The sequence below is a fragment of the Adelges cooleyi genome, unplaced genomic scaffold, assembly GCF_023614345.1.
Source record: "Adelges cooleyi isolate 19-005CV unplaced genomic scaffold, UGA_ACOO_1.1 ACOO_flye_CR_arks_rails_tigmint_CR_PRNA_580, whole genome shotgun sequence".
NCBI lineage: Eukaryota > Metazoa > Arthropoda > Insecta > Hemiptera > Adelgidae > Adelges > Adelges cooleyi.
Window position 1 is genome coordinate 12,330 of NW_026096275.1, and position 26,275 is coordinate 38,604.

Below are 26,275 nucleotides of genomic sequence, written 5' to 3' on the forward strand. Positions count from 1 at the left end.
TGTTGTTGTTTTCAATGATTCCTTTAAGAAGATTCCGTACCGACCATATTTCTATATAGAGTTGTGTAAGAGCAACGGTTTTAAAATAAAATATGTAAATTCCAATTTGACAAGCTACTTCTCATATCCAAGAGTCGAAAAAACAATTTACAAAAAAGCTAAAAAATGTCCACTCGAAATGTGCTAACACATTATAATATAGGCATCCCACCAACTTAGGAGATAACTAGATAACAGTGTTATCATTTCCAACGTGCCATCGCTGCGACACTTTTAAGTGTAAAATAAGTACACTGTGTTTTTTTTTTCTCAATATTAAAATGTATAATGGGTAAACACAGTGCCAAAATTCATATAGTGTTTCGGAATTTAGAAGTGACAAAAAATAATGAAACTGCAATAAAGAAAATGTGCAATTATAGCAACTAGAATACAGTAAAAAAAATTTTGACTGATTGTAATCAAAAATAATTTTATAACAAAAGAAATATTTTTAATATTGCTAAATAAAAGTTTAATATATTATAAAATAAAAATTAAAAAAAAAATGTATGTCAGTGAAATATTTCATTTGTTTTGTTTAACTATTTTACAAGACAAAAAAAACCGAAATAATAATAATAAAAGTAGAAATATTTCATTGAAACATTTCAAAATGTTCTATCTTTTGAAATTTTTATAAACACTAACAAAATTATAATATGCTACATTAGTTGCTAATGTTTTAGTTATATTTCTATTTCATATTTGGTTAGGAAATAATTATAATAAAATATAAGTGAAAATGATGTTTTAAACGTTATGTTTCATTAACATTTAAATCATCGTTTCTAAAATCAATGCCAAATTATCACTGAAACATTTTTTTAAATTATATCTAATATCAAACAATACTTGGACAATTTTTTTATAAAATATTATATTTTAAAAATATATGTATTTTGCGTGGGAAAGTTTTTTTACATTTCCGTGTAAACCAAAAATTGGCTTTAAATTACAATACTTATAGCTAATTATTTGCTAATAACGCTAACATGAAGCTGAATGCCTAATACAGCTATGAAGACCAATTTTTCCAAGTTTCATCGTTTTCTCTAGGTTGATAATATGTTTATTTATAGTGGTTAGGCATATTATATTATGATATTTAACACCAAATAATACCACAAAAAATACCTAATTCTAAGTGAATCCGCATCATGTTTTTTTCCTTAAAAAAATTAAGAACTGGAATCCGAGGAAATATTTATTCTGTAAATAAAGAACGTTCATTACGTCATATTAGGTCGTTTATGTATTAATAAAACTGTCAACATGTTGCTCAGTTTAGAATGTTCTTCAAAACAAAAACATATACCATTGTTGCCCTTACAATACTAGCTAATTTCATATACTATCTACATGTAATAATTATCCTAATAGTATTTTTTTATAAAAACTATCAATATGTTAATACATTTTTTTTTTTGTTTAAATATAACATGGACTGTTTTTTTACTCTTAACTGAACTGAAAAGTGAACAAAGCTGTAAACAGCAGGAAAAAAATAATATAATGTTATTTTAGTTGCCTATTTGTTGCCCCTTATTGATGTCACTGCATAGTATCTGTTTAATTTTCATTTAGAATCTAAACTCTTGAGTGATATTTACTTATGATATTATTATACACAAGAAGGTGACAAAGTGTTTGAGGAGTATTCCAAAAAATAAATATATATAATACTGAATTTAAAGATAACATTACTTAATAAGTAAATAGCTAAAATTGACAATAATCTAATGCAAAACACTTAGATAAATAATTTCACACATAAACACGAATTGTTAGACCAACTCAAAATTATAGAATTTATATATATATATTTTTTTTAAAGTATTATAGAGAATTTACTATAGACAATGTACTTTGGACACACTTATAGTATTATCGGTGTTGGATGGATTGGGTCGATTGTTACATGCGCCTATTATAGGAATTATATCCGGAAAAGAAAGATTAAAACGTTTTTGTTTTTGTTTATATCATAATAATGTAATAATAATGATTATAATTGAAATGATCGTACAACTTTGCATACAACAATTCGTAGTGTAAAAAAAAAATTCCCTAAAAAATCTATTTATAAAATTTAAAAACGTCACGTTGGAACTAGTACACACGATTGGAAACTTAAAAATATTATTGTTATTACAAAATTACACGAGTCTAAAAAAACGTTTTCGCCAAGAAATTTCGAATTGTGTTTTTCATTACAAAAAAAAAAAAAAAATTACATATTTTTTAATAATTCTTGTTGCAATGATAATAAAACGTCGTATTAAGAGAAAAATACAATAACATAGCAATAAGATTATTCGTATAACAATGATTGTGATAAAGCTTATTTTGAGACGAAAAAAAAACAACAGCATGTTATTAAAAACTACATTGAACAACACGTCTAGTCGACATTTTAATTTTTAACTAATTTTCTTCCATTATTTTATAACAATTATTATTGTTAATTTTATGAATCAAAGATCAATAAACATGTGTATGTGTGTGTGTGTGCTGGTTAGCAGATTGTATTAATATAATATCGAAATAACTAATAATACAAAAGTCGAATACTTTCAAAAGAAGTCGAAAATATTATACTACATTATAATAAATAATGATATTATCTATATTATTACCCTACCCTCTAATGTATTAGTATTTAATAATATTAGTAATTATTTAAAAACGCCCACTGTACAAAACGGACGTGGGTACAATAATAATAATAATAATATTAACTATGATAATGATACAATAATAATAATATAGGCTCTACAAAACGAAAACAAAATAAAAGGTAACGATCAAATAGTATAATATTATAGTAAATTTTAAATATTATTGCCTTGAAAATCGCACGCAAAACGTCTCTAAAAAAACAGTCTCTAGTCAAGATAATAGAACTATATTAATATTTCAATAGTAATTAATTGTTTTCTCGATAACACGCTACGCTTTAAATATACGTCCTTGCAATCAGCCCTGACCGTCTAACAACAAAATAATAATAATAATAATAATGATTATTGATGTACCTATTTTCTAATTGACAAAGTGACTAAAAAAAAAAAAAAAGACAGCAAAAACATCAGCTACTTAAGTACAGTCGTGTGTTACATATGAGGTTTTATAATATTTTTTTTCATTACAAAACGTTTTAACAACAAATATAAGTGTATTTTGTATCGTACCGTACACGGCCGATGATTGCAACGTTTCACAAAGTCCTAAAACTCGGCTGTTTAGCGAGAGAAAGGACCTGCGCAGAAACCAAAACGCGTTACTCCTGTTGTACGCGTTTTGGTTTCTGCGCACGTCCGATGTCTGGCTGAACAGAGTGCTACAGCTATTGTCGTTGTTGTCAATAGTCGCCGGACTATACACATGGAAGTCTAATAGTGATAACAGATTGATCCCACACGGATTCCGCCATCTTGATTACGTGTGATAAAAATCTGATAAAGTCAGACAACAGCTGTTATCTCTTATCAAATTTATATCAAACATTATCAACAGAAACCGTCATCGAATATATCCACTGAACAAAGTCGGATACGGCAAGTACAAGATAACGAGACGGAATCAAAATGGCGGTCCCCCAGGTGGTCCATGTGTACGGTTCAGCGGCGTAAGTACTGCGTGGAAAGGAAAATACTGTATTACATTTTTCGAGAGAGAGAGAGAGAGAGAGAGAATTGAAAAAGTCTACGCGATACAATGCATATTATATTGTAAGTCTATCGATGACACGGATTCGGTTAGGTTTCGCATTCGACTAACATCCGGTTTGCACGAGCAGCTTGGAGAATCTCCAGACTCGAGTCCAAGACATTGTTCCGGTGGTCATGACCGGATGTTCGCGCAGGGCGCACTGCCACTTGCAATGGACCGTCTGGGCCGCCGCCGGTTGTTGAGCAGCGTGAGTCGGTGTCGGTTGAGCGCTAGGCAAACGGGCGGGCGAAGCCGTGGAGTTGGCCGTGATGGCCGGTTTCAGCGGAGATGCTGCGGGCGAAGTCATTTCTCTGATCTGAAAATAAAATACAGGTTAAAAAAATTAGCATTTTTTTTGTTGACATTTTCATGTCTGAACTCTGGCACATAACCGAAAAAAGTGTAAATAACAAAAAAAAGCGTCACATAAACGGTCACGCTGTTATCTGATAAGAGATAAGAGATTAGAGATGAGGGATAAGAGATTAGAGATGGGGATGTTAATTTTTTTAATTTACGTGTTGTTTACATAACGATCAAACTATAACTGAAAAATAATATCAATAATTCAACAGGTCATATTCCCTATGAATTGTTTTAGGCCAGATATTATGAAAACACTAAAATATGATTAGCCAGAAACTTGATATATATATTATTTCATTATCTATAATTCCACCACTACTCTAAATTTATTCGGTACTCCAACGAGACACGGAAATGCTCTTTCGTGGTTGCAGACTCGTCTGAAAAATTATTTTTTACCAATTTTATTCCCCAAGTTAAGTGTCAGGTTGTGTTACGCTAGTGTGACATCTATAAATGATAAATATCCAAAGTTGGTACGTTTAACGAAACTAATTAATTTATCCGCTCCGCGAAAAACATTGAATCATGGTTATACCTTATCAGTTATAATTTATCTCCTATCACTTATATCACATCTCTTATCATGAAAAAGCATAGACAATAAAAACATGGATAGGACATAACGTCTTATCAGCGGTCATCAGATGTTACGAAATTGAGGCAGAAATTGATTGACGAATTCAATTTTTTTTTAATTTATAATCTAAATAAGATAATACGCAGTACTGTAAGCAAACGGCCTCAATTGGTAATGTCATATCCATGTTTTTATTATCTATGTGAAAAAGTGAAAGTGTAACGCGAAAATGGTGACATCTCTGTTATCTCTTATACATCCGTTATCTATTATCTCTAATCACTTATATCACATCTTGTCATGAATCACATTTTTATCATGAAAAAGTGAAAGTGTAAAGCGAAAATGGTGTCAGGATGATGTGAGGGTTACAACAATATTGGCCGAAACGTGTATTTCTAGTGTAGGATTAATAAGTTGCCTTTTAAAACTACCAAATAAAAACATTCTTAAATATTTGTATATAATTTATAATTGTTGATAATTTAATATAGCAACGGTTTTGTTCAAACTTTTTTTAGGTCACACAATTATTCCTTAGAAAAAATTACTGTAACAAAATTTTAACAGCTGTGTATTTTATATATTTATAAAGATTACTGTTTTTTTTTATAATATGAACTAATGAGGTTAGGTTGTCAAGAAGAATCACCTTTAAACTTTTTAAATAACACTTATAATAAACAACATGATTATAAACAAATATGTAAGACTAATTTCAGCGAGGGTTAGCCGTTGCCACCCAACTGGGTAGTGCAAAGCACCCACGGGGTAAAATTTAATTAAATGTAAGGCTATAGAATTAATAATAATTACAATACACACTATCTCATTTCATCCATTGTACACGCGGGGTATTATTGCTAAAGGTAATATGATATTTGAGGATCTTATTGAAAATCATTGTAATCAGATTACTGTTCAATTATTGTGCTAGTCGTTACCGGCCCACGTTTACCGTCTGCAAATAAAATGAATTTGCTGAAAACATTCGAGCTCCAGGCCAATCCCGAAGTACTTGATATTTTATAGCATTGAATTACACAGTTCTGCCACCTTTTTTTTTTAGTTTAATCAAACAAAATCTTATAAAAAAAAATCCGGGGGTTTTGAATTGATGTTAGAAGCATGATAATATTTTTAGACTTAGTCAAGTAAATCCAGTAAACAAGTAAAACCTAACCAACCACCTAACCCCAACCTAACCCAACCTAACCTAACCAACCTAACCTAACTTAGCTTAACCCAACCTAACCTAACCTAAGTAAATAAATAAAGCGTGACGCGAAAAATTGTTCAAAAAAAAAATTGTACACATTTTTTTGATTGACATCCGATTTAAAAAACATTATAACGTTAAAACCTACCTTAACTTGTACGCTTATAATTTATTTATTTAAAAAAAAAACTCTTCTCGAGTAACCGTGCACATATTATATCTATAGCAAGTGTACTTAACACGAACGTTTAAAATATTCCAAAATAAAATATTGAATGCCTAATATTGTGCAGTACAATGTACTCTAAATGTCAAACTCTGTAAATCTAAATTGTAGCACACTAGTTGATGATGATTTAAATAAGTTACAGTGATATTATTATAATTGGAGAAAAATTGGAGAACCTATTTGTTTTGCGCGCGAGAACTAAAATTGCCTACTTAGAACGCCGTCTTGTGATTTATTGTCGACAATCGATCATACTACTTATGTATTAGCTGATGTATATGGTATGTAAGTTGTTAGTAATATTAACATAATGATTTCTCATAATGTCACACGTGTAACCCGTTATCGATACAAGAGTTATTGTAAGAAGAAAAAAAACCAACAGCTATATATTAATAGACATTTTTAAGCGTTTCTTATTCTCCAGTGAAAGTCTTAAGCCGGTTTAACGTTAAAACAAAATGAACCTAAGCCGAGACTTATTAACACTTAACGTTTGCGCTGACTATGTGGCCAGTATTTGAAATATAATAATTTTCTTTTGATTAATCGACCACAATGAACGCGTGTGAACCGAGTAAAATAACAACTATAATATACTTATAGTTGTTGTGTTTCATAAATTAGCGTTATCATTTGTCACCAAATGTTCGGTCATTAAGTAGATAATTGCTGATGAAACATTAAACACAAATATATATGTATATGCCAAGTACCATAGACCATAATTTCTTAATTGAAGCACTTGTAAACTGTTTAAATAGTTTTTCATTCGAATATTGTCTTTTGCGGTAATTTTAATAGCTCATTTGGAAATTTAATAAATAACTTTACTGGGTAAAATTAATCTAGACAAAGCGCTGAATTCGCCTGAAGCAAAACCAGATTTTTCTCAAATAAAACCGATGCTTGTTTATATAATTTATCGTTAATATATATTTTTATGTAAACGCCTAATTGAAAATAAAAATAACCGAGTCACGTACATAAGCGGGCGTTTACTTTTTCGAGGGCTTTGTTGTTGGCTCTCTCGTGTCATCGAGCTTATTAAAATATAAAATAACAAGATAACAGCCGTCGTTCTAAAATGATATAAACCACAAAAAAAAAAAAAAAAGAGCTGTGCGTTGATGTGTTTTTACGCTGTACAAACGGACTAGACGTCAACGCGAACAAACACATTATTATTATTATGACAGACAAAATAAACGAATGCGCAATTTTTTTTTTAACCACCGCTTGTGTTTATTACTTATATTTTGTGTTTTTTTTTTTTTTAGGACGAGAGATGATCGTTTTTTTCCATGACGATGACAGTACACTCGGGGGGCGACGGCTACGACAGCGGAATCGATAAGGATAACAACCGGAATGGTATTTTCGACAATAAGAGGAATAGTGTACAAAATGGGAAAAAAAAAACACATTAAAAATATATAATATGATGGGTAAACAGCTGTGCTACGTATAATACTGACAACGCTAATGGATTAGAAAAACCTTCCCCCCCCCCCCCCAAAGGTTAGAAGTAATTATTTAGAGTGAAACGAAGAAAACAGATGCCGCCCAATGAGATAGTCTTAATGGAGTTTTTTAATTATGCAATTTTTGTTTTTTTGTTAGCAGACAACCGCAACGAGGTGAATGCAAGCAAACGCCGCCGTCTCATCTGAACTCGACTGAAACGATATTTTATTAGAACATTTTAAAGGGTTGCAAATAAATCACTATCTCGACCTGTGGGTCGACGACAGAGTGCTCTTGGAAATCTAATAAATCATAGTGTATTACTTCAACGGTATTCCGCGCACGCAAAATAATATACAAAGCCCGGCCGTATAATTTAGTGGTTTCGGGTGTGTTTATGGTAATTACAGCAGAACCGATCGGATAAGATTCAACCCTAATGTTTTTTATATTTATTTAAATATTATGCGCGTTTCAACGTGCGGTTTCGATTCGAAACCACTCAACCGACACCGAAGGGCAACCCCATATTCGATTTGTAGTATTCCAAGTGTCCCAGAAACGGTGTTTTTATTATTAAAAACACCGGTCAATGTATAATCGCTATTCAACACGCCGTTCACAACGATGACCTTTTGGCCAAACGCCTAACCGTCCATATGCACCGACTACAGTACAAAATATTAATAGCGTTATAATAATATCACGTTTATTTAAATTGATTAGTTTGTAACTGACACGAGCCTCCGAAAGGTTTGCGTGCATAACAGAAATCATTGGCCTTTTTTTTTTTTTAGTGTGTGTGTGTATTTTAAACTATACCTTATCGACAGCCGAAACCGATGTGACAGACATGTGTCACTGCGAGAAATTACTTTAAAAAAAAAAAATCACTGATCGATTACAGACGGTATTTGAAAGCATACGGTTATTTGAATATAACATGATATGAGTATATAACCTTTCTGTAAAAAAAAAATAATAATAATAATAGGTACAATTGAATTAAATGAGTATAACTTTTATTAATTAAATTTTTCAAATCTAGTAAACCTTTTTTTACACTATTTGCGGCCGACAAATATGTTTCAAACGATTAATATTTGTATAGTTTGCAGAAATATCATATCATAATCATTGTGATAAATAATAATAATACAATGCATACATACATTTTGAGTTAATTTCTTAAGCTAACATTTCTAACCTTAACCAAAGGTAATAGAGTTAATAGAAACCATCGACGTGACGACTTAACTGATTTAACGGGCCAGCGTTTTAATTATAAGCCACATTTTTTTTTTTTTTTTTTTAAGTTGACCTCCAAAACGTTTTTGTCAACATTATTTGGGTAATGTCCGTACAAAATCTTCGCTCGTTTTCCTCAGCCTACGCTTTAGAAAGAGGGACGTTGACCCCTGAGAGTTTTTCAACGGTTATTGATGGCGACCCTTACATACAGTGCACGTGTCGTGCTGCTAAAGGTCGTGGACGGCGCAAACGTCAGTTGGATATAATTCACGGACCATACCAGATTTCACCCTTTTAGCGCCAAGTTTTTGACAGTTATTGCATGTGTCTCCGGTAAACGTTGCCCGTGACAGTTGTTGTAAATGATCGAGGCCAAAACCCGACTGAATAATAGTCCTGTTTGCCGGTCGTGTGAGCTAAGAATATTCTCAGACGTTCTCCGTCGTATTCGTGAAAAAATATTGTGTGTATTCGAATAATACACACGCGGGTATTCGTGAAAATTCCAAAAACTACACGAATAATATTTACATTCATTTCGTCTACGTCGATATTGGAGTCGCCTCTTACTGCACCCGTGACATAACCTAGTTTCAGTACCCAAAAGGTTTATCCATTTCTCAAAACGCAATAGTCTAATAACTACAGACAGAGCAGGAGCACTACATTTGATGAAACGCCATGCCATTACCTTTGACAATAACCGAAAATAATGTGGCACCCCTTCAAAATGACTGCACTTGCAGTAATTGTAACTCTGAAAGTCGAAGCTATAAGTATGCTTTGTACTGCCTTTGAAAATACTGAAATTCAGACCAACCGAATGAGTACAAACTCAACAGTATTCAGATAACACGGTTTCAGGTACCAAAGAGACCACAGAGGAAGTAATAATATGTATTCTGAAGATAGATCTAATTAAATCATGCGAGTACTTCTAAAAAGTAATTTCAATCAATCCATTATCAGGATCTACAGCCGAGACTAGATCAAAAAGAAATCATTATCATTTATTAAGCTATACACTGATTGAATATAAAACGTTGATGTAAAATAATAGTTTGTACACCTATGAAGACTGAAATATGAAACATAAGGTCTGATTCGAGTTATTATATATTTCAAGTTTAATGTGTTTTTGTTTAATACATTTGGTGTAATAATAATACTCGTGAGTAGTGCCATTGATTAGTAGTACAAATATTACCAGTTAATAACCAAAAACATTTATCTAGATTCAGACAAGAATTATGAAACATAAGGAAATGGGACTGTGACCCGATTCGCGTTATTATGTTATATTTCATAAGTTTTTGTTTAATAAAATTGTGTCGGACATATTTATTAATCAAGTAAATGCTAATAAATAAACATAAGGTGAATGGGATGTCGCCTTCTGCAGTGTTACCCGGAATGTACATAGTACAACAGTATTAATGAACACATTTATATATTAACACAGTACATGTTATGTTTAATTTAAAATGTAATAATTATAATATGCGTTTCGCGAGACTGTTTTGTTTTGTGTTTAATAAAAATGAGTAATATCAAGACGTATAATACAATTGTTAATATTGGTTAAAAAATACACAATAATTTGACTGGATTTGTAACTCTGTAATCTTGTCATTTTTATGCGTTCCTGTGTACAACGGTGAACGTTGGCCCATTACACTGGCGCCAAGTTCCATCATGAGAAAATATTCTTATCTGGATTGTACGTTATAAATTATTTTCAACACTAGGTACATAAAAACTCCTTTTACCCTCTACCGCGGCACACGACCTTAAACATCACTAATCTGCGTGCGTTGTTTTCCTATTATAATTACTGTTTGTGTGTTTTACGTTTAATAAAAACACACAATCTCGGCCCGAGAACAACAGCTAAAAACTATAGAAACCAAAAAAAAAAGGCTCTTTGTACGTTTTTATCGCAGCATTTAGGTCGACCAGATAAGACGGAACGGGTTTTTATTGACCTAGACGAAGTGAACAACCGCAGAGTAACCACACAGATGACAATGAGAGAGACAAAAAACCAATAGAAATACAAAAAATGTTACAAACGAACAATTGAATCCGAAAATAGGGAGGTTTATCGCTGTGTGAGAGGGAATTGTGGTGACAAAAGAATAGAGCCACATTTTTAAGGGTAAAATCCTATTTCGCGTGTGCGTGTGCTTTTGTTCGAATGTAAAAGTAAATACATTTCGGTAAGAAAAATACATAGTCGTATGCACAATGGGTATAATATTTTTATTTTGTAAACGGTTGGCTAGTATGTTTTCAAAATAAAATTATAATTTTTTACTTATTCATAAACTGACAATGGATTCGGCTGTATTATCGGTTAATACAACCGGAACTCTGTTTATCTACCAAATGTTTTACCCCGACGTTAAAAAAAAACGTTATCAAGTTGTGAGTAATTTTGTAAGACTTCATAATTTAATGTTTACGTCTTGACACAACAATATTTTGTTTAAGCTCCGTTTTGTTATTTTCGCTCCCTCGTGGTGTAAACACAACACGTCAACAGCGATGGACCGGGTGTGTTTTGAAGGAAACTGCCTTAATTAATACTATGAGGGCTGGAAGAAGCAAGGCCCGTCGACGAAACGGTACCCACTCTCATAACAGACACACACCGCTGATGATATCCGACAAAATCCAACCCAAGTTTATGGTTTACACAATGAGAAAGCGATCACGGGCTGAGAGCGCAGCACAAAAACATATTTTATCTCTGAAGAGCACCCCACAGTGGGGTTTAATGTATGCCGTGTGTACACAGCACTAATTTTCCACATTATACTTAGTTGGCATACAGAGTGTTCCAGCATGAAAGGTAAGTAATAGGTGATTGGACATCTGGGACACCCCCAAATAAGCCCCCCGTTTTTATTTTTTCGATAAGTCGAAAATTGAAAGTTTCGACAGTTAAGTAAAAAAACAATGACTTAAAAAAACAAAAAATTATTCCATGTTATTCAGTGCAAAAACCTAACCTTATAAGAGAGGTCACATCATTTTCAGTCCCTTTCGGCCCCTAACTCAAAAAATGATAAGAGAAAAATGATTAGAGACCAGAAATAAATGATAAGTGATAAAAGATAAATGCTAAGACATAATTGATAAGAGATAAAATATGAGAGATTAGAGATGAATGATAAGAGATAGGTGCTAAACGATAAGAGTTTGGAGATAAATAATTAGAAACAAGAGATAAGAAATAAATAATAAGATATTAGTGATAAGAGGTAAATGATTAGAGACTAGTGGTAAGAAAAAAATGATAAGATAAGCGATAATAGAAGAGTTAGGGGCTGAAGACGACTGAAAACGATGTGACCCCTCTTTTAAGGTGAGCTTTTTGCACTGAATAACATGGAATAATTTTTTTTTTTTAAGTCATTAAATTTTTACTTAACTGTCGAAATCTTCAATTTTTGACTTATCGAAAAAATGAAAACGGAGGGCTTATTTGGGGGTCCCCCAGATGTCCAATCACCTATTAATTACCTTTCGTGCTGGAACACCCTGTATAACTATTTTAGTATACAGCAGGTGATCATTTAACGTGGGACGCTCATTTTGTATAAAAATAACTAAACAATTTATAAAAAAACTGTTATCGACTAATTTTATTAACATTTTTCAATTGAGAATAATTTACTATAAATTTTGACTAGTCAGTAATCAGTTTTGAGTCACCCTGTACACTTTCGCAGCTGGTATTTTGGGAACGGCCCGTAAGCGGACGAATGAGTCAACGACACTGATCAAATATTGTCTTATTTAAATATAAATAACCCGCTCCAGACCGAGACAATCCTTATTTTTTTTTTTTTTAATTTTGTGTGTAATTGGGAAAGGATGCGGGGGAGAGGTATGTAAAGGACGAACAGGCCGCGGTCGTGTTGGTAATAACAATAAAGTCTCGTTATCTTTGGGTACATATTTACGCATACTATGTATGGCTATTATTATTGTTATTACAATATTGTACCGTAAACAAAGATGCGCACTTATGCGCAGCAGACAGCCGGTGTAGGTATTATTATTAAAATATTATTATTATTATTACTTACTGGCCGATCCGGGCTGATTGCCAGACAAAACAGGGACCGCGGCCGTCGGTCGTGGGGGTAACAAACTGTATAAATTGTAATTAATTTTCTTGTCCTCTCCGTCATTACGAGGCCGTCGACCTTTTTATCCAGAAACGTTTTAGAATACACAAATAGTAGGTATACAAGTCGGGCGGTTGGCCGCGGCCCAGCTCCGGGATGGTAATTGTCGCAAAATCTTCCCGGTCCAGAAATACCCACCGACGACAGGCGGTTCCCTCGGGAATACTATTTACCATCCGACACAACAGAAAGTCGTGTTAGGTAAAAAAAAATTGTGTTAATACCATCCAAGAGAGTGGGAAAAAAAAACCATCTCGGCTATCGCATCGGAGCTAAAAAAACCGTTAAGCGATACCCATTCGGTTCGGTTAGGCGCCAAAAACAAAACTGTTGCCAGATTATATACATAAGTATTATTTACCCGAGGTTTTCTTACTAAATCAATACTGTAGCTTTATCAGACGTTTAAAATGTACTTACTGCTAGTTTACATCTCTATCAGCGATTGTGTTGGGTTTGTAATTCGATTTTAATTTGTTCAACTATTTTATCACACAAAATTCACTAACAATTTGTTTGAATATTTGCATCATTAAATAACATATTGTAATGTAAGTAATGGCAACAATATAGTTATTAATTTATAACATGATTTGATATATTAATAAAGTTATAAATGTGTTAGAGATTATTTTGAACAATTAGTGTTTAGTAGACAATTTATTCCTATGGTGCTCAAGTAAACGTTAGGTACCTATTGTTTTTTTATTCGGTTTATTATTGATAACAAATACACACTTAATATAAGTATAAAATATATTTACAGATTTTTATACTGATCTTGCGTGGAAAATAAAAATAATTAACTTTATTACATTCCTTGAAAACTATCCAGTTAGTGGGATTTGATTTTATATCAGAGCCGTTCACAGAATGTCAATTATGTTTAAACATTTTTTAGGAATAAAATGAAAGTAGTATTATTAACTTTTTTACCCCCGAGCACCGCAGAGTTATAGGCCGTAAATAAACAAGTAACCGCGATGACAACACAATAAAAACTTTATTGATTTTTCCAAAAATATTGTGTAAAAAATGTATTTTGTTTGTATTTTTTATGTTTTGTCAAAATTGTGTGTGTATGAAAAATAAAAACATACCGCGTCAAAAAAAAAAGTAAACTTCTTCTTTACAATAGCCTTTTGAAGCCAATATGGACCTATGGTATTGTTATCCCTAACTCGTGTCATTCACTGTCTGGTTTTTTTTTCTCTCTTCTTTCTTTGTAGCTAACCAATGCAAATTATCGTATAGATTGTAAATATTTTTGTCAAATTAGATAAAACGATAAAAATAAATTGCTGAAAAAAATGCCCTTTTGAACGAGAGAGGAACTGCGAGTGCAGTATAGCAAATGATCGTCTATAGTAAACGGGCGTCGTCTTCGTGCATATCAATACTGTTATGTAGGTTTGTGTAGGCGTTGTTATCGTTTGAAAAATAAACGCTTTGAATATGTCCTCAGCGTGTCTGTATGGCGCCATCGAATGCACACACACACACACGTCAATCAACCGACTATTTTGGTTTTACACACACACATAACAGCGCTCGGCGTTGCCATGGCGTTAACACGACAATAATTGCAACCTGCAACGGCACTTCCTGTCTAGCGAAAACGGTAATTATTCGGTCGTTAATTATTATTATAAATTCATCAATTCAAGTGTACGACCGAATTTCCAACAGGAATCACCGGCACACCACCGTCAACCGTCGGTCGGACCACTTGACGCGTTTCGTTCGGCTCGAAAAATCACTGAACGGGTACATCCAGTACATATTATAACGTGTCTGGTTTTTACCGGAAATCGTTGTTACACAAACACAATATTAAGGTTTCACAAGACAATGGATTTCACGAAAATATTCGTGAAAATTCGCAAGAAATCCTCGTTGAACCTCGTTTGAATCGGTTCAATGAGTCAAAATCTCAAGTAAGCTACTTTTTTTCAAAGTCACCTCCAAAATACAGTGTTCTAATACTTTGTTAATGTATAACGAGGTATATAATTTTTATGATTTACTCGGCACCGACTTCAAAGTCATAAAACCATTAATAATTACATATAAAAAAAAAAACGATAATTTCTTAAATCAATTTAACGGAACTACAAATAAGTATTAAATTGTTGTATAATATATATATATTTTTTTTTTTACTTTTTAGTTATTTTTGTGTTTTTTTTTTTAATTTTAAGTGATGGCTAGACCTAGTTCAACCAATTCACACACAATAAATCAATTCACCGTATTTATGCTGTTATTTTTCGCTAAAGAGTTGCGACGAATTCCTATTTGATTTTTCCCTGGTGCATCTTTTGATCAAACAGCAATGAATTAAAATGGGACCACCTTGGAGTTATATTGAACCCAACACAATAATAATCATTCAAATCGGTTCAAAAACAAAATTAGTTGTGCTCGAACATACATAAAAAAAAATATATATATATATACAAGGTGTAAAAGAAAGTTCAACCGAGCTTCAAATGAGACATTCAGGATGCTCTAAGGGTGCAATAAATTCTATTATTTTTTTTTCAACTTTAAAATTGCTTAAATTAGAACCCGTATCTCGTAAAAAAAAAATCGTCTTACGACAAAAAACCTTGTTGAATTGATGTGTGACACGAGGTTTTGGTATCCGGCCACACTTGCGTCCACCGAGCGGCCACCGAGTAGCCGAAACCAACATGTGGCGTGTGACACATCGTTTTCGGTCGGAACTTTATTCTGAATTCAGTGAATTATTTTCTATCGGATGATACAAAAAAAAAAAGAATAGCGTTTATCGTACCCGTTGAGCATCAATCGCTTGTGGTTCGTGTGCATCGCCCTGACCGTATTTTACTTGCACGCCAAAAACGAAAAAGGGAGCGTTGACCCCCCCCCCAGGGAGTTTTTCTATAGACATTTGGCTCTTCCACGGCGCACGTGTCACCGAGATCGTCGACGGCGGTTGAATAATTCAAGGGCCATGCCGGATTTTACCCTATTGGCCGCCATTTGACAGTTAATGCATGTGCCTCGGTAAACGTTGCCCGTGACAGTTGTTGTAAACGAGACTGGTGCACGGGATCAAGGCCAAAACCCGACTGAATAATAGTCCTGTTTGCCGGTCGTGTGAGCTAAGAATATTCTCAGACGTTCTCCGTCGTATTCGTGAAAACATATTGTGTGTATTCGAATAATACACACGCGGGTATTCGTGAAAATTCCAAAAACTACACGAATAATATTTACGTTCATTTCGTCTACATCGATATTGGAGTCGCTTCTTACTGCACCCGCGACATAACCTAGTTTCAGTACCCAAAAGGTTTATCCATTTCTCAAAACGCAATAGTCAGACAGACAGAGCAGGAGCACTACATTTGATGAAACGCCATGCCATTACCTTTGACAATAACCGAAAATAATGTGGCACCCCTTCAAAATGACTGCACTTGCAGTAATTGTAACTCTGAAAGTCGAAGCTATAAGTATGCTTTGTACCGCCTTTGAAAATGCTGGAATTCAGACCGACCGAATGAGTACAAACTCAACAGTATTCAGATAACACGGTTTCAGGTACCAAAGAGACCACAGAGGTAGTAATAATATGTATTCTGAAGATAGATCTAATTAAATCATGCGAGTACTTCTAAAAAATAATTTCAACCAATCCATTATCAGGATCTACAGCCGAGACTAGATCAAAAAGAAAACATCATTTATTAAACTGTACACTGATTGAATATAAAACTTTGATGTAAAATAATAGTTTGTACACCTATGAAGACTGAAATATGAAACATAAGGTCTGATTCGCCTTATTATATATTTCAAGTTTAATGTGTTTTTTTTTTTAATAAATTTGGTGTAATAATAATACTCGTGAGTAGTGCCATTGATTAGCAGTACAAATATCACTAGTTAATAACAAACATACATTTATCTAGATTTAGAAGTCTCTAAATCTAGCTATGAGTTATAGCTTTGACAATTTTCAAATAAAGTGTGTACAGCAATTTACAACAACTGCGATGTACTTGGAAGTTTGCTAGACAAAAACAGTTTTTCGATTTTTTTTCAATAGCAATAAAATACAAGTACTCGTAGGAAACGTCTGGCTCTCGGTAATGTTTTTATAGCAAACAACAACGGTGTTGGGGACGTCGCCGTTCATCAGTAAGACAAACTTCTGACGAGCTGTTGGATTAAGGCGCAAACGATAAAGGCAATTGTCTAGGGTTTGGATTTTTTTTTTTTTACCAAAAAAGTTATTATTTACAAAGTTTGGTATGTCAAATACGAGCAAGTTCGTTGTACGTGTCGTGACATGTATTTTTAAACCGAATGGGCGCCACCGAGGTCGTTGCCCAAAGATTAGTGTAATTCAGTAATACAATATTGTCGCTAGCAAGTCCGATCGTATCGGACTGGTTCCAACGAGGAAGACGTCAAATAATAACATTGTCATTTTTAATGTATTCAAAATTTAAAAAACTGGTACAACGGCACGCGCCAGTAGGTGTCGGAGCAGGTTAGAAAAAAAAAAAAAATTGTTTCTAAGATGACACGATAACGTCTTGCGTTCAGGGCAAACGTTGTGGTATGGTAATCGCCACAGACACACTTGCACGTTGACCTTTTGCGGGTAAACCAATTTGAGCCCTTTTCACGCTTCACTCACTACAAACGACATCATGTCAACCCGAACCTTCCAAAAATTACATTAACATCTTTCGACGGTCAGGGCAGTATTTTTTTTTTTTTTAGCTGCGATACTCGCAACGAGCTCCGGGAAATTATAAAACAAACATTATGTAGTATTTTTATTTTGTCGAGTAGACGGTAAAGAAAATATTGTGATAAAATATTTCCACCGTTTGTTTGATCAATACTATATTTGTTTTCAATTGAAACGCAAAAAAAAAAAATGTATGTAGAGTTAAAAACGTTTCCAGGATATTTTTAAAACATTACACTTTGCTGTCTATAGCATAGTGTCAGCGTTACAATATATTTTATAAGATTGTTTAAACGTAATATAATTAATAAATAAAGTTGTCAGATTCTATAAATCTGATTAATTGTATACTTTTGCAATAGTGTAGAGATATTATTTTGATGCTGACAGAGAGAATGTCCTATAAAAACTACATTAGAACATATTGAGTACATTCAGATGGTTGTACTTTTCAATTTTTAAAAATGATTTTAGTCAAATAATGTACCAGTCGGTATCTTGATCAGGCGTTCTTACACTTTCTACTTTTTTTTTTTAACCCACTTAACACAAAAAACAAATTAAGGTATGTCTGTAACGGTAAGGTTATTATAACGAAGTTTAATTATTTAGGCATTATACTGTTATAGTACTAAATATTTTCAAGGTAATGAATCACGATCAGTTCGACAAACCTAAATAATAATATTATGTCTTGTTGATATAATTCAGTATTTTTTTTCAAACATTTTTTTTGAGGCCGCCCAACTTGAAAACGACACGAAATAGCGTCACGAAAGTAGCGCGAAAGTGCCGCGATCTAGCGGTTGCTTTTTTACAAAATATAAATGTATAAAATGTCTCGGGGCGAGTCTTTTAGATCTGCGCAATTGTTATACGATAATAATTATATTCGCAGTGCTTGAAAATACCTAAATTACTTGATTGTTGTATAAACACTTATTGCTTACTCGTTCACAGCCATATTTCTCATATAATAGATAAATTGATGGGCATTCGTATTGTTTCAAGTTAACCATGCTTGTTTCAAAAAAAATGATAATAATAATAAACCAACCGTCCAAGTGCACGCCCTGTTATGAAAATATAATGTACAATAATAGTATACGACATGCTGAACACGGGAAACGCATCGGCCGTGTGCAGTAGAGAAGAATACATATGTAATTGTCAGTTCGTTTTGTGTGTCGTCGTCGTCGTGTTTTGTACCAATTAGTACCGGCTCGTTACCCGACACTTGTTTCCAAGTTTTTTTTTTTTTTTACTTATATTTTGTTTTTTTGGTTTTTTTTTTTAACCCGTCAACTGTCATACGATACACGTGCACGAGACACGCGTATAACTCCAAAAAAAAAATATATATATATACACTGGGCACGTTTTTTTTTCGTTTTACTCGTCTAGCTATCTACTTATCTATCGTTCGATCGAGATGGAATCACTTTAAAATCATTTGATAATAATAATTGCTTTCGCCCAACTTCTTATCGCACGCACAATTTGGTTTGGTTGGCTCGGATTGTACTTGGCTTTTACTGAGCTGGACACAAGAAATTTCATGTCGCCGTTTTCGCGTTCCACTTTCACTTTTAAATGATAAGAGATAAGATATTATGTGATATAACTGATAACAGATAACAGATATACCGAAACATATCCATGATTCAATAAGATAAGAGATTAGAGGTAAGAGCACAGAATAAAAAAACACATTTTCTAAATAAACAGTGTAACGGCGAATCAAAGAAAAATAAAAAATAAATAAATATCCTAGTTTTGGCGTTACTGCCTATTTTTCATTATGTCTGATCTTTTTTTTTTTTTTTTAAACTCTAAGATTCCCTTGTGTTTACTCTGTATGGGAGATACGAGGTCAGAGATATGTGATATGAGATAAAATATAAGTGATAAGAGATAAAATAAAAATTGGTAACAAATAATAGATATGCCGAAACATTTTTTTTCTACTTAAAGTTTTTTCTTCAATTATCCAGTTTTTTTTTTTACATAGCTGGTCGCCAAGTTTGAATTTTACATTTGAATAATTATTTTCACCCAGTTTTGCTGATTTCTTACTGTACACTAGGTCGCGACTGTGCTGTTTGTATGTAATGCAATATTATTGTTGTATATATTTTATTTTTTTTTAATTTCTCGTTATCCGGTTGTATACCGGCTAGACGGCGTCAGGTTAAGTTAGTGCTGCTCAGCCACGACGTTATTGGGCACAAGGTGACACCCCATAAACGCTTTTCCGAAAATAAAAACAATAACAACGAGCGGCGTTTTCCGAACATATAACCTTATACGGGCGTTATGCAAGAAACGCGATACCAAACAAAAACGCGATGATTATTATTACTTTCCCCCCACAACACAAAAGTATACACTGCGGCACACAATGTCTAATTGCCGTGGAGGTCACCAAGACAAAATATATCATAATAATAAACTCTATCCGAAATAGGTACGCGTTAAACCAGCCGCGTTTTCCTTTGTCGGCGACTAATATAATAAGATAGGTATAATTTTTTTTTACCGGTCGAATACACACACCTCGAGAGAGACATTTCTTCGGCAGTGAGCAGTACCGGTTGTAAAAAAATAACAACGCACTTTCAACCGAACACAAATAGCGAAAAAAAAATAATAAAATACCAAATGAATTAGGTCTTTAAGGGAAAAAATGTCAATCTAGGGCGGCGGTCTTCTAAATGTAAAGAGCTCTACGTGCATTGAGATTTACTTATACACATTGTATGGGCACTTTTAAGGCAATAAGCAATAATCAGAGTTTTGCAAATTCTTATTCGAATAAATAATAATAGTTGTGCAAATTTTTTTGAATTTGTATTACACGAATACAAATTTATTCGTACAAAACGTTATTCGAATAATTGTTTCACAATTTACTTGAATAATTTTTTTTATTCGAATATTTTTTATTAATATAAAAAATGTTTTGAATAAAATTGTTTCTCCTAAATATATTTTGTAATATTGTAGTATACCGTGTGTTCCACAATGATTCGACAAATGAAATAACTTTTGTTCTAACGATTATTTTTAACCACGTTTTTTATTGCACTTAGCTATTTTACTTTTTTGAATGATTTTTTTTGTTACATTTTTTAAAAAAAATTCTAGATAGCTTATTTTTTGAGAATAATTTGGTGAACATGTTGACTGGTCAATAAGCAGATTTGGATAATTACTTTTTAAGTTACTAAAGGTTTTAAAAGATAGGATGGGTGGTGGTCGGTGGAGTGCGATAGGGTAATGCGTGCAGATAAAAATAGCTCTAGGCGCTTACTATATGGCCATCTTGATTTTTTTTTGTAAAAATAGAAACATTATTTAAAAAAGTTAAACGGGTAAGTGCAATAAAAATATTCTTGATATTAATTCGAACAAAAATTTTACCTGAATAATGCGTTATGCAGATGATTGATTAAATAGGGTTTTATTCGACTGAAGCACAACTCTGGCAATAATACAAAAAAGTCACTTTGGCAATAGCAGCTACAACACGAATGGCCGTTATTATTGTTGTCACACAGTAATACTCAACCGAGAAAGTATTATTGGAGAATAGGTAGGTAAATGTTATCAGATTATTGCCCACTCGATACTATTATGCACTATGCAGGTCAAACGCGTAGGCTCGAACCTAAAGCCTCGACCTCGAGTTTAAAGCATATTACATGCTTTAAACTGCAGTTTTGTGCGCAGAAAAAAATTTAAGAAAGCCCATAACGCTTGTCCCGGGAATATGAATTTTTTACTACCGACCGTTTGTTGTTTACATTTTCGCCATTAGGACTGCTGACTCGACGAGGCTCTTGAATAATATATAATATTATTGTGCAACGACCACGTGGAGACAACGCGCACGCGTTAAAAAAATAACCATAATACTAAAAAAAAAAACTAATAGAGTTAAATTGGGAGACCGTTTTGTCAAGTAAGCGACGCGCGAAAATAGCACCGTGTCGTTTTATTAGATAAAATATACCAGTTTAAATTCAAATAGTATTCTGAACCAATTTGCTTGTCAACATTCAAATCAAAGTGTCTAATCCAACCGAAAACCCTTCCAAGAAGACTCAAACGCAATTAGCCGAGAGATTTCCCAACCTAACCAAACTCGAGAACATTAAGACGTTAGATTACTTCAAGTGAACTTCCCTTTTCTTCAACACTTATACCACCTGTGCTTATTGTACCAGATCGACCCGTTTACAGGCTTTCAGTAAAATTATTATTATAATATTAATATTTGTTTGCGTTGATTAGCAAGAGAATGCCCGACGGCCAAAGAACGCAGATCGGTCACGTTTAGAATAAAAATATTGTTAATTATGTAAATTCGCATGGTTTTTTTACATATTCGGTTTAATCATAATATTATGCAAAGGTATAATACTATTAGTTGTCTTTTTAATTACCTCGTTAATTTGTTACCACATTAGGCGGCAGTCGAAATTAATTGCCCGCACAGCTACGGCACTGAACTGTCCGTAAATCTTCCAAGTTAATTATCCACTGTTAATTAGTGAAGTCATGTGCGACAGTGGTTAAGGCGTTGAACTTGGCACACGGAGTGTCGGGTTTAAAAGTAAAAAGATTAAGTTCTCCTCTGTTTATTGTGAAAAATGTATGACTTTTCAGTAGTAAACATTTTTCAATTTTTTCTATAGAAACGGCTGTGATTATCTGTCACACACAAATAAAAAAATAATAACAATCAACAAAGAATCCACATTGCCATAACAACATGTATTTAAGCGAAAAATTGTCCATACCTTAAAACGGGTGGGTAGAGTTCTCAAGGACTCTTTTTTGAAGTTTAAATGGACAGAACTTATTTATTAGTGAACTACCCGCTGTTCTGGTTATGTCTTGAAAATATTAAGATTTATCCAGGGACGATATCCACCCTGGAGCGCTAGTCAATGCGGGCGGTGACTACCCTTCCCCTGTCTAATGCACGGCTACCAATAGCGGATGGCTTATCTGCATAACGTAAAATCAATGGCGCGACCAAACTATGGTTCACCCTGCCGTTTAACTGCTACCGGTGGCGAATGGGGCCGTTTAGTAGGGCACGAATAATAACAATAATGATAATAATACTAATATTAATCACCTATTATCGTAACACTATAACAACCTTGTGGTTCGTACAATATCCTCGAGCCCCATTGAGCCGCCTCGCACCCAGGGGGCTCTAAGCGTTCGTCTTGCCGAGCCCAAAATTGCAAGTAGCCAAAACAGAAATGTGAGGAGGGGTCCTTCTTTATCATCTTCGCACTTCGAGAGGAGTTTATAAGACTTAGAATATGCTTCTGCACGTGTCTACCCACTTTCACAGTTGTGCATCATTCGAATAAAACGTTATTTGAATAATTAATCAACAACTTATTCGAATAAAACGTTATCCGAATATGTACTTCACAATGTCTTCGGATAATTTGTAAAAATATTATTTAAATGTAGTTGTAAGTGCTTTTTTCAAGTAATAATACTTTGAATTATTATTTCTCATAAATCCAATATAATATACCGCATTAATAAAATATATAAAACCAGTAGTAAATATAGGAAGACAATTTTTTATTCGAATAAATTGTGAAATAATTATTTAAAAACGACCATCTCAATTGATACTATAACAGCCATTAATCGTTCAATAGTTAAAACCTAACTAATCCAAATACAGCCTAACCTAACCTAACTTATATCTACTCCAAATCCAACCTATCCTTACTAATCTAATCCCAATCTAACCTAAATCTGACCTAACCTTACCTATGTAACCTAAATCTAACCTAAATCTAACCTAACCTAACCTTACTTGTCTAATCAAAATCTTATTCAAACGAACCCAACACTATCCTAATTTTTTAATTTTTGTATCACTTTTCGGCAAGCTGATCACTGCAAAAGCATATTCAACGGTAAGAAAAACGCCATAAAAACAGCCGTACCATCCGAGGTTGACTTCACAGCCGGTATGAAATTATTATTTATTATAAAAATCGCACCAAATGATCCGGTAATGAGATGTGAAACGCGGGAAACTGTTAGGAGAAAATCGTTTAACAAGCCGTCTGATTGCATACATAAAAACAGCACGACACAGGTACGGGTTAAAGCTATTGAACCGGGCCAAGAACCGGAACGAGGATATCCGCGATCAAGAGTCAAGTGACACAACTCGAAAAACATGTATTTTTTTTTTGGGATACCATCAAAAAAACCCAAAAAAGTCTAATCGTTATAAAAAATCACAGTTTTTGAGAATCGGACGACAAAAAAAATGTCGATTCAAATGTGTACTTTTATAAACAATACGTTGACTTAAGTCGAATAATTACATTGTATATGGTCGATAGCGGCACACACAACTTTAGAAATTAGTCATACCTACCGCTTTGTTGAAAAGTGATAGCAGTTTTACAGTTATGTCAGTTATTTTTGTGCATAGACAACATTGTGTTATGTGCTCGACCGGCGAATAGGTACAGACAAGCGACGACTGACCTTTTGTATATTTTGTACGGACCGGTCTATTATGGAACTTGGGTCATACAGATTAATCGGTTAACCCTACCTTAAGTCTTACTAGATACTTGTGAATCGTTGATTCTGATGCCAATATACAGTTTATTCATAAGACACTATATTTTCTCTTAAAACCGTTGCAATTTCTTTTTGGGCACACCTCTTAATTTAGCTTATTTTTTACGATTTTAGACAATATTGAAATGTTCAAGTCAAAAATTAATTTGCCGGAAATGTTGACCGGTCGATAACCCGGTTTAGATTTGAAGTTATCTAGAAATTTCAATTATTTTAATAATCTGGTATGAATCACCCTGTATAGTCAAAGCTACACCCAACCGCTTAAGCGTTCAATGGCTTATGGCATAAATGCATATCGATTGTCAGTCAAATGTGACCTAATTCTACACAAAATAATATTTTATTTTACAAGTTGATCGCAGAACCAATGTTGAAATGTTTGCGTTCAATTAAAACTAAACAGACTTATGTATACATAAAACCGTAACAATTATTTTGGGATTTAATAAAAGACGACTCATCTAAGTAAAAACTTATGATTCTTAATGCGCCCCGTTGATTCAGACTAAAACGTTACAGACCCGGCGACACAGGATTATGTTTTAAATTGAAAAAGCCAACCGTAAAATATTTTAATTGACTCCATTTAACTACATGAACTTAAGATTTTTAAAAGGTAACGTACATATTGTGTCAATTTTTTAAATTAAGAATAGTTTGGCCAAACATAAATAGTTAAACTTAATAGTAACTATCCAAATCATAACTTAAATAGCAAATATCCAAAACCGGTTATCGCCCGGTCAAAATTGTCAGCAAATTATTCTTAATAGGGTAATAAAGTTTTAATACACGAGGGATGGGGTTATATTTTTGAAAAAAAAAAAAAAAACTTGGGCAAACTGTTAACTAAAAAGTAAAAAAAAATGAACCTTTTTTAAAAGTCCAAAATCTTATGAAATGCTAACTGGTTTGTAGTCAGAGCTGTGCGTTATTCAATATTATGACTTTAGCCGAATAATCATCTGAACACTACATTATCCGAGTGGAAATTATTCGAAACCAATTCAAACGTGTTATTCAAATAATTTGCAAGTGCAAGCAATTTGTTGTCTAAAACACAATTTCATGTAAATATAGTGCATATTACTTAAAAAATATAAATAAAAATGTATACATTTTTTTAAACTAATAATATTCACGTTAGAATATAGTGTAAAATATATTGTACGGGGATTAACGAGGGTTGCGTTTTAATCGTTTCAACGAGTATATTTAATAGTTAGCGAAACCAGTAACTTTTAACCGCTAATTTTAGTACACAATAACATTGTCGGTATTGTCATTTTTGTCGTGCAAATTATTATACTCTAATAAAAAAACGTTATTCGAATGATTTTTAAATGTGTTAATTTATTCACAACTCGTTCGAGTTACCCGTATATATATATATATGTGTATATGATGAAAATGTCGTCGGACTACTTACGTTTTTGGGGGGGTTTTTTTCCAGATAGAAATTTCCAAAAGCGCTGGCTGTTCGGCTGGACTGATGGCTCGCGGTGCCGGTGACAGAGACAGGCGATCGGCGACAGTGAACGACCGTGGAACGACTGAGCCAAGCGTGTGTGCGCGCGCGAGGCAACTATAACACACACACACACAGCTTTGTGCGCGCGCGGGGAGTCAGCTGCCGCCGCTGCCGCTACCGCCGGTGCTGGGAGGTGCGCACGGCGGGGTCGCCGTGTGTTGTAAGCAATACCGAATCCATCACACACTCGTCTTGTGTGTACAAAAACCGCCGTCGTCTAATAACCGCGTACAACGTTATTTGTTTGCCCGACGTGTAAATTAATACGACACACACACACACACACACACGTCTACG

At 33.5% G+C, this 26,275-nt stretch overlaps 1 long non-coding RNA gene across 1 annotated transcript; it reads right to left on the reverse strand.

The window, feature by feature from the left end:
* Window positions 1–2,541: 2,541 nt before the first annotated feature.
* On the reverse strand, window positions 2,542–26,037 carry LOC126843968 (uncharacterized). Its single transcript, XR_007686508.1, has 2 exons — window positions 25,877–26,037; window positions 2,542–4,069 (listed from the first exon to the last, which is right to left on the reverse strand). It is a non-coding gene; the product is annotated as an uncharacterized LOC126843968 (long non-coding RNA).
* Between the last annotated feature and the right edge of the window lie 238 nt (window positions 26,038–26,275).